This window comes from Colius striatus, chromosome W (genome assembly GCF_028858725.1).
Source record: "Colius striatus isolate bColStr4 chromosome W, bColStr4.1.hap1, whole genome shotgun sequence".
In the NCBI taxonomy this organism is placed as follows: domain Eukaryota; kingdom Metazoa; phylum Chordata; class Aves; order Coliiformes; family Coliidae; genus Colius; species Colius striatus.
In genome coordinates this window covers 15,116,133-15,126,592 of record NC_084789.1, presented here as the reverse complement: position 1 = coordinate 15,126,592, position 10,460 = coordinate 15,116,133, and the positions used below count along the sequence as shown (strand labels likewise).

Below are 10,460 nucleotides of genomic sequence, written 5' to 3'. Positions count from 1 at the left end.
GATTTATGTACATTTGCGTGCCACTTCCAAAAAGCTAAGGGTTTGCTCCCTACAAGACGCGGGAGACTGCTAAGCGGTTCCAGCGTCACGCTTCAGATGACTGGGTAAATCATTATCTATCTATAGAACGCTGTTAACAGAATGAAACATTCCGCATACTTACGCTCCCAGGAGACTCCACTGTAACTTGCAGAACTATTACCCTCAGTAAGACACACGAGACAGAGATGATATCCCCATGCTCGATCTTTATTGTGCAACTGCTGCTCAAAGCTTTTATTACCTTCCACAGACACGCGTCACAGAAAAATCAGACATCGACAGAGGCTAGATTGACGGGCAACAGTCGAAATCCATGCAGTGGTGACGTGTACATGTGCAGCAACTCCTGCGGTGAAAAACTCTTAGCCAGGCGGCCAGCCCAACTGACGTAGACGTACATGATACACAGACTGACCATCCTCGGACCCTTCATTCACAATCTTCCGGAATCCATTGGTCAGGCCCAGGTGAGCAGCACGCTCCTTGCCAACAATCATTAAATGCCCAAGAAGCTGGAGAAAGAAGTACAAAACCATAAATGAAATAAAATAAAATGAAATAAAATAAAATAGAATAGAATAGAATAAAATAAAATAGAATAAAATGAAATGCTACACACAGAGGGAAGAGGGCAGGAAGGGAATGAACAAGAGCAGAGAACCACCCAGAGAAACCAGGTAGCCAATTCCTAGCAATTCAAACATTGTGCTTCAAATTACTGTCTGTGCTGCTGCCTGCAAATGTCCTTTTCCAAGCAAGGCTACAAAGTGCGACTGGACACACTATGGCGGGGAAGGGGGGAGGTGAAATGGGGGGGGGGGGGGGGGGGAGCTATGCAATTTTTTTCAAGACAGACAGCAAGGAACTACAAAACAGCCACAGAAGCTAAGTTTGTCTCCAGGTTAAAGCCCCCATTATATCTTCAGGCAACATAGGCAATTCTGGTTTGCACCAGAAGTACATACCCAGGGATGAGCATTGCTTTATATCACTATTTTTAGTCAAAAAGCTCTATCCCATTACAAGCTAGAGGCAATCACAGAGACCCCCCCATCCCCCAAGATAGCCTACTGTGCCCTATCAAGAGGGAAAGGGCGGATGGGAAAGAGTCTGGGAAATTAGGGACTAGTTACAGGTACGGTTTAGTGTACAGAAAGCTTCGGCAGTACTTACAGATTCACCAGAATCTTCTGCTTCAGGCCACCTGATAATTGGCTCCTTAGGCATGACTAGGAAACGCTTCAGAGCTTGGGGTGAAAGATCGAGGAACACAAAGCCCCAGAGGAAGAGTAAATCGTTAAAACGCAATTGGCTTCAGAGAAAGGTAATAGCTTCAGCAATTCAACATGTCCCACTGAACTCGTACGGAAGCAGGTTACCAGAGGCCCCAAACACAAGCCAAAACATTGCTTTTTCTTACGCAATATGAATATTTTCTGTACACAAAGTACATTCACAGAGCCCCCTTTGGAAGCGAGACTCAGCGTGCAAGATAATGGGGGCAAGGAGACAGGCCCGTACTTTCAGATTAGTGACCTCCAGTACGTTTGAATTTGGGGTGATCGTTTCCTAAGCAGTTTTTCTATTTGACGTGGCCCACACAGAGGCAGGAAACAAACAGCTTAACTGAATCAGCCAACAGCTTAGTGAAGCGGAAGATCAGCAGCCACTCATTTTCCATGGTATGGCAGGAGACCAAGTACTGAACAACAGCATAGTCACAGCAAGCCTGCAAGTGCATAGCACGAGGCCGTCTTCTATACTGCACGCAAACCCCACCTTCAAACGCAGAAGACATCCCTAACTGTTAATCTTCAGCATTTTAATAACAAAATCATACAAAATACTAACTCAAAGTAAACACTGGTTGGGAAATGGCTGCATTTTTTTTTCCCCTACAGTGTAAGCAGCTCACTCCAGTTCTGGTGCACCAGCATCCATGAATCTTGCAAGCATGCATGTTATCATGGTCCCACTTCACCACAGAAACAGCATCTGGGAAGCTTTTGCAGCCTGCAGGATGATCGATTTCTACTTCCCCCCCCCCGCTCCGCCCGCCGAGAAAAAGAATAAAAGCTGTAATTGTTTGACTTGATAAAACAGTTTAGGGGTTCAAAACAAAAGCCTGGCACAGCAGAACGGTGAAAACTCTATAATGCTATTACGAGGCGCACCAAGACTTGCATTTCTCCTATGCAGAACTAACTCATGACGGTCACTACTCGGACGTTCACTGTTTCCATCCATCCATCCATCCATCCATCCATCCATCCATCCACTTGGAATCGCCCAGCAGACCGCCTGCGGGTGCTTAATCTAACATTACAGGACTTTCATTCTACACGAGGTAGGACCGCTCCCGTCCCTCGGCAGCAAACTTGGCGCGAGTTGCAGTGCCAAAGGGATATCACGCGGAAAACGTCTGCGGCTGCCGCAAAGTGCCTTACCTTCACAGGCTCTCCTCTACGCGCGAGCGCGCGCACACACGACACGGTGGGGCTGGGAACCGAGGCGAGCAGGGCAGCACCAACAACCCAGTACGCGCCGCGGCAACCGTGGAAAAGGTGGCGGGAGTGGGGGGCACACGGAAAAAGCGCGATGTTTTAGGGATGGTGCAGCAGAGAGCGCCGCAACCCAGAGAGGCCCCGTCCGTCCGTCCCCAGTCCCTCCACAGGGTCACCCGCCGCAACGCCGCCAACCTTCCCTGCCGCGCTGCCGGGCACCGCGCAACGCGGGTCCTCGGCTCAGAGTGCCTGCGAGCGCGGGGGCAAGGGGGACGGGGACAAGGGAAGAGGAAGCGCGCGTAGAGCAAAGCCGCGGCTACCTCCTCGTCCTCGTAGGTGACGTTGGCGGGGAAGCGCCTGGACGATGATCGTTCCGAAGACGGTACCGGCGCCACCGGGCCGCGCGGCTCGCACCCCGATGATCTCGTCAACCACTACAAGGCCCTTTGTTGCCCCCTCGCTTCCTCCACTCGGTCAGGCCCTCGGCGGCGTCCATTGGGCCGCCAGATGGCCGCCGGCCGATCCTGCGTCTCCATTGGCTGTCCCGCCTGTCGTTTTCGCTTGTCCCCGCCCCTCGTCGACCCGGTGCCTACCGGCGCGCAGGGAGTTTGCGTGTCCCCGGCGCGCGGAGGGATCCAACCTGGAGGCGGGGAGAGAACACATTCGGCGAGTCCGCGGACGGATCTGCGCTGTGTAGCGCCGCGAACTCCTGGCCAGGACACGAGGTCTCAGAAGAGGCCGCCGTAGCTAGAAGTACCGTTTCTTGTTCTTTATTACCGCATCAAGTCCACCCCAAACGTGCTTGTAGCTCTTTGGTGCTGCTCCCTCCAGTCAAACGACTGCTTTTGCCAGGGCAGGGCAGGGCAGCGCAGCCCTTAACTTTTCATAACATTTTGCAGAAGCAACAGAAGATGCTCAAAATTGTTCCCCAAAAGCCCCACTTCAGGGAACGAAGACATTTCTAAGCTCCACGCTTCCTGGGAGAAAATAAAATACTTAGCCCGCGTTCACCACTGGCGACCTGAGTGCTGGAGGGCAGGTCAAGATAGGATTTGCGCTAAGCTGGGTAGGAGGCTTTCAGAAAAATAGAGGATGATAGATAATCTGTCGGGTTCACCAGGCTCGGCTGCCTCTCGGTGACGACACGAATGCGAGCTGCTGGTAGGCAACAGACTTCTCTACAGAAAGTCGTCTGGACGGTAAATGGGCGCTTCGGCCACAGTCATCTCTCCTGAACGTCCAAGGTTGTGAGCTTACTTTTTACCCTCCTCTCGGGATCCTGAGCTCCGCTGTCTCATGGTCACTGCAACCAAGGCTGCCTTTGACCTTTACATCCCCAACGAGCCCCTCCTTGATTGTCAGTAGGAACACCTCTCCTGCTTGGCTCCTCCATCACTTGGGGGAGGAAGCTGTCATTGATGCACTCCAGGAACCTCCTAGATTGCATTATGCCCTGCAGTGCTGTCCTTCCAGCAGATATTGATTGGGGTGGTTGAAGTCCCCCGTAAGGACCAGGGCCTGCGAAGGCGAGGCTGCTCCTGTCTGTCTGTAGAGGGCCTCATCCGCTTGTTCTTCCTGGTCGGGTGGCCACCCACTACAAGGCTACCCTTACCCATCTTCCCTTTAATCCTCATCTTCCCAGCCTCTCCTTCCTAATGAGTCACGGGAGCCACCCCACCCCACCACGTCTCATGCTTATTCTGCTCATGCTTATTCCCCATACTGCACGCGTTACTGTACGGGCACTTCAGAGAGGGATCCCAGTGTGTTGACTCCCCAGAAAAGGCTTTGGGGGATTTTGCCATGACAACGGTGCCTCATAGCCACTGCCTTTGCTTACATGTGTATTCTGGAGGTGAGCCTGCTTAAGTCCTGTTTTGTTGATTTTGCCATCCCTTCCTGTCACATGACCACCCGCCCTTTGCTCAGCGACCCTGTTTGTCACTGCCTCTCAGGGCTGCTGGTTATTCTCTCCCTCCCCCTCCTTCTTCTTAAAGCCCTCCTAATGAGGTCAGCTTTCCTACTGGCAAAAACACCTTTGTCCCGCTTAGGGAGGTGGATCCCCTCTCTCCCAAGCATATGCTGATCCACAAACAGGGTCACAGAACCCAAAACCCTCTCGTCAGCACCAGCTCCACAGCCAATTATTGACCCCCATTATCAATGCCCTCCTCCCACCCTTTCCCCTCACCCTGGCAGGATTGAGGAGAACACCACCTGGGCCCCCATGCCCTTCAGTATCTCCCTCAGAGCTCTGAGGTCATTGCTAGGGGAAACCTGGACAGTATCAAAAGCCTCTCTGGGGCCCAATTCTCAGTTTTGGGGCTCCTTTGCTACTGAAATTTCAGTTACAGAAGACGGATTGGTACCTGTGCTTCAGTCAAATCAACATTCGGTCCCCATCCTTCCCAACGAAAGGGGTGGGAACTACATCTCCTGTGGGGAGTTTTGTGGAGACTTGGCTAGAGGAAAGAGGACATGATAGAATACAGCTGGTTAGGCAGTAAGCATTAAGCGACAGGATATTGGACTCTTGCTCAAGGATGTGAGAGTAAGAGATCTGTACGATAATAGGATGAGAAAGCAGGAGCTTAGTTTGGGTTAAGCAGCCACAAGTATCTGGAGTATGTTGAAACCAGGGCGAGGTTTGCATCTAACTGGGAACCAACGATGAGCTTAGCTTTTGCAATATGTATGAGCCTGATTATTGTATCTATAAAAGAGCTGTATCTTTGCAAATAAAGTTGAGACTTGTTGCACTACAGGGTGGGCTTGTCTCCTGTCGTCTTCAGCAAATGGTGACCCCGACGTGATACACGAAGGACGTGATATACCGACTGGGCGCCACGGCGGAGCGACGAAGGGGTTCGGGTCCTATGCAGCAAGGACGGCAATAAGCATGAAAATTGGGAACACGCCGTGCCCTGGGTGACCGTATAGACGAGCCCGGCCGATACGTGCTGCCGGACCTTGAAGGGCTGCAACAGCGCGCTGACAATAATAGGTATGGAAAGGCAAGCGGCATATGATTTATTTACTGCATTCTTGCAGAAGCGGCAGATAAAGGGTATAGATCTGCAAAAAGACCTACCAGGGTTGTTAGCTTATGGATATGCTAAGGGAGTGTTTCAGAATCCACATACAGTGCATGAATTGAGCGAATGGCGTAAATTTGGGGATTTGCTGTGGGAAGCTACCCTGGAGGACGATGAGATAGCTGAAAAGTTAGGGAAGCTTTGGAGGATAGTGCACAATGAGTTGTTGCAACATCAGGCAGAAAAGAAGGCTGCTGAGCACGCATCAGCAGCACAGAGTAAGAATAAAAACTATGAGCGTGACTGGTTCCAATCCACCCCGCTGGCTCCTACCGTCTCAAAAGTAATGCTCCCCCCCACCGCGTGTAGAGCGTGTAGCGCCGAGAGAAGCGCCGGGAGAGGCACCGACATTAGTGCCGAGAGAGGCGCCGAGAGTAGCGCCGGGAGAGGCGCCGGGAGAGATGCCGGGAGCAGTGGCGGGAGAGGCGCCGAGAGCAGCGCCGGGAGCAGCACCGAGAGTAGTGCCGGGAGCGGCGCTGAGGCGGATGATACCGAGAAAAGAGAAAAGTCAGCCACCCCACGATCCGCCAAAGTTGGCGCCTGACGGAAATGGAGGCGGGACAAAGGGGAAAAGTCAGCCGCCTCGTTGGCCACCGAAGATGAGTGATCTATGTGGAGGAGTGGCAGAAATGAGAGCTAGAAGACGGAGTCTGGTGAGGAGACGGGGGGTGGTGCGGCTACGCGGAGTAAAGAAAAAAGTTCTCTACACAAGAGTTTTTACAAAGTCAGAGAGGCGAAGGGGCTTCGGAGCAGAGCCCCCGCGGGAGAGCTGCTTCCCATTCGAGCCCAGCCCGCCGAGTTACCCCTGGGCCGACTTGCAGGGGAATGCCAAGTGGGCGGAGTCGGGCGGGGGTGCAGCGCAGGATGATCAGAGGAGAGTGGGGGAGCGCGACCCCATGTTAGACTGGGCACCATCGGGCACGAGAGGGAAGAAAAAGAAAACACGGGAGAGAGTAATACCGACTGCGCCGCCGGCGCCAGGGCCGGCACGGAGTGAGCCAGACCCCCCCCCGCCCCTTCCATCCGCAGCCGCCGCCGCGCAGCCGCTTCCCGCGCCCGGTCAGTGTCTCCGGAGTGCCCCCCCATACACCGCGCGCCGACACGGCCGGCCCCAGCCCTCACGGACCGCTGGGCTCGTCCTTTCCATCCTCAATCCCTTGCCTCAAAGAGTGTAAAAACTGTTGGTAGTTATGTTATGCATTTTGCTGTAAATGTGGTGACGAATAGTAGTTTTCTTACAGTGGAAACTTTCTAAGGTGTTTTAGGTGTCAGGAATGGAACTTGGAAGAACAGAACATTTTGACATTGAGAAGCTAAAAGGTGGTTTAGGTTTTAGACTCATTGGTGAAGGGTTTTTTTTTTTTTTTGATCAGGAGTAAAAAAATGGATTTTGTCATACTGTTGATGCTTTAAGTGATTGTGGTAAATGGTTTTAGGCAATTTCAACAACCCAAGCAAAACATGTGGCTTACACTGGCCAAAGCAATCAATCAGTCTACAATATGTTTATCAATGACCACTCCAGATAATCCTTTTTCTACCTGTTTGGTGGGAGTTCCATCAGATGTGGCACAATGGCCTGTACCAAATGCATTAAAACCAAATCCCTTAGTTAAGGGTAATGGCAAAGTTGACAACTGTGATTTTCTCATTTCATGGTTGCCAATAATGACAACAGAGCCAGAGGAGTTAGAATTATTGGGATGTATAAAGATGGATTTTTGTGTTATGTTTAATTTTACCAGCAATACCAAAACATTTGGGACAGAATGTGGATCCCACCCTGGGCGTGTATAAGAACACAACATCTTGGTGCAATTATACTTCACCAAAAAGATCCAGGTCTAGTCTTGTGCCTGTACAGTTACCAAAGGGAATTTTTCTGATCTGTGGGGACCAGGCATGGCCTGGAATACCCTCGAGATTACAAAGGGGACCATGCAGTTTGGGACAACTGACGATCTTGATGCCTAATCACACAATGATTTAGAAACATCATTGTCCAAAACAATTTGTGCATGCATTTACTAGCGAATGTGATGACCATGTTACCTTTGGTCTCCCTCAGCAATAATAGCAACTAGTATATTTGCTCCAGGTGTAGGAGTATCTGCTTTATTAACTCAGCTATGCAAATTAGGATACTGGCCTAGCAAACAAAGCAACCAAACCTCAATGACATTAGAAGACTTGATTAGTAATGTAAGTAGTATTAGCCATACAACTTTGCAACATAGACCTGCTAGAGATTTTACCTTTAGCGCAAGTATAATAACTTTGTCAGGTGTGGGGTTTTTTCAGTGGATAAGAAGAAGCTTACCAGGCATGAGTTGCTAAACTAATGTGCAGATTGACCTTGAGCTGCTCTCGACTGTGAGAAACGAAGAAGCAAAAATACATACAAGATAACAACTTCGAGCAAGGAGGAGGCTGAGGCAGCGTGTGAAACTGCAAGGCTTGTCACAGAAAACTACAGCTGGCTTTTAGAGAAAGGACCAATTAGAAGTACTATAAACACGCTAGCTTTGCTGCTGATTATGGAGGTCTGATGCTTGTTAGTAAAATTTGAGTTATTAAAAACAGTGGAGCGGGCTGCCCGGAGGGGTCATGGACATACCAGCTATCCCCATGCACTGAGCCACGGTATCCCTCACACTAGCCAGAGACAGGCGGTCGTTAAATGCACTCACACTACTTTAAAAGTACAGCTCAACCGTCTTAGGGAGGGGGAGAGCATGGGGCGTAGAAGATATAACGGTCTACTGAGTCTCTCTTGCAGATTGACGTGTTTCTCGGAGTGCTCGCCATGATGCAGATCAAGATGGAGTCAAGATTGAATAGTGAAGTGGAACACGACTAGCACCTGATCATATCTTCCTGCAATTGGCTCAGCTAGCATATGTGCTGGGCAGACACGTTATGTATCAGCCCGTGCCACAGGACACTGGAGTCATCGAGCATAAGGAGGGGGAGATGTGGTAGGCGTCCGGAAGATCTCGGGTTGTAACGTGAGAGGTGGAAGGTACAGAAGAGGTGGGCACGGGGTGGAGTGAGAGGAGGTGCTGGTGGTGGCAGATGTGAGCACATGGTGTAAACAAGGGGTTGAAGTTTGGCAGATGGATGTCACTCATGTGGCAGAGTTTGGAAGACTAAAATATGTGCATGTAACCATAGACACATGGAGCAAATTCGTTTGGGCAACAGCACAGATAGGGGAGAGGGCCATACATGTGGAGCGTCATTTATATAGTTGTTTTGCAATAATGGGAATTCCTCAGAAAATAAAGACAGACAATGGGCCGGCCTATATAAGTAGAAGCATAGAACAGTTTATGAGGCAATGGGGAGTTAAACATGTAGCAGGGATTCCCCATTCCCCCACAGGACAGGCCATAATAGAAAGAGCTAATGGGACTCTAAAAAGATATCTTGGTAAATATGGGGATGTTAAAGATCCGCATATGAAATTGTTAAAGGCCTTGTTTGTTATGAACCACCTGTGTGTGTTTGGGGAACAGAAGCTACCACCTGTAATAATACATCATAATCCAAAGGCACAAAAGGAGAGAAAGAAAGAAATATGGGTTAAATATCGTGACCCTAAAACAGGGATATGGCAGCCTCCGGCCAAAGTATTATACCGGGGACGTGGGTATTTGTGTGTTGACTCTCCCACAGGATCCATTTGGGTGCCAGCCAGGTGGACAAGAGCTGTCCTTGAAGCTGCGGAGATCAAACCATCTGACGAAAAAGGTCAGGAAGAGATTGGAGAATAAATACACCCTCGTCTTGCGGTCATTGGAGGACCGGCTAACAATCAAAAGACTGAAGGTTATATAACAAAAAGACAGTGAACTTAATGAATAATAATGAGGTGTTTTGTTATAACCATAGCTTTTAGTGTAACTATAATTGCTAACAGCTTGACGCATTTTAATCAGCCTAGATAATATTTGGATAACCTTTGCTAATCAAACTGGTCAATCATCTCTTTGTCTTAGTTTGGGAGGGGTTACTAATCCTTTTAAAACCTGTTTGATAGGATTGCCTGTGTGGAATCCGGAGGGATTTTGTGGACTAGTAGACAATAACACCTTGTGTAATAGGACGGGGCTGAACACAATTAGCGATGATCACGGGATGATGATGGGAAACGTCAATGTGAGATAATTAAGTCCCTTAATACCACATTAGCCTCACCCCCTGAGGAAACAGACTTGTTTGGAAGTGCCAATGCAAGCTTTGGTACTAATGGAACTGGGGGAAAATTGGATAAGTTTTATGCCACTGGATATCCATGACTTTAATAGAAATCAAAAATATTGGGCCACCTTAGACTCTTCTTTGAAGTCAGGAACGGTATTTAAGCAATTGTATTCCAGATGTAATGTCTCTAGTATTACATCACCGAAGAAATTGCCCACGGGAATATTTTTAATCTGTGGAGAAAGGGCCTGGAACGGAATACCAGTAAATCCCCCGGGTGGACCCTGTTATTTGGGGAAACTCTCTTTATTCCACCCTAACTTAACCACGCTGATGCAGCTTGCTGACCATAATAATAGCTCCCGCAAAAAACGTAGTTATTATGAGTTTGATTGTACTGATATTGGTCCCCCACGATTTTGGAGTGAACTGAAGCAAGTCATAGTTGCCACCCTTTTTGCCAGGAGGAGCAGCCAATAAGGCCATGAACTTGGCTAAACAGTTAGGATGTTGGACTAAAGATGAGTTAAATAAAACTTCAGAAATGATTGATATGTTAACAGCTGACGTTCAAAGTGTAAATCATGCGGTGTTACAAAATAGAGCTGCCATA

At 49.3% G+C, this 10,460-nt stretch overlaps 2 long non-coding RNA genes across 2 annotated transcripts; both read right to left on the bottom strand.

Annotated features, from left to right (window-relative positions):
• Positions 1-228: 228 nt before the first annotated feature.
• Positions 229-547, bottom strand: LOC133628498 (uncharacterized). Its single transcript, XR_009820726.1, has 2 exons — positions 458-547; positions 229-388 (listed from the first exon to the last, which is right to left on the bottom strand). It is a non-coding gene; the product is annotated as an uncharacterized LOC133628498 (long non-coding RNA).
• On the bottom strand, positions 541-3,080 carry LOC133628497 (uncharacterized). Its single transcript, XR_009820725.1, has 3 exons — positions 2,867-3,080; positions 1,216-1,289; positions 541-554 (listed from the first exon to the last, which is right to left on the bottom strand). It is a non-coding gene; the product is annotated as an uncharacterized LOC133628497 (long non-coding RNA).
• Between the last annotated feature and the right edge of the window lie 7,380 nt (positions 3,081-10,460).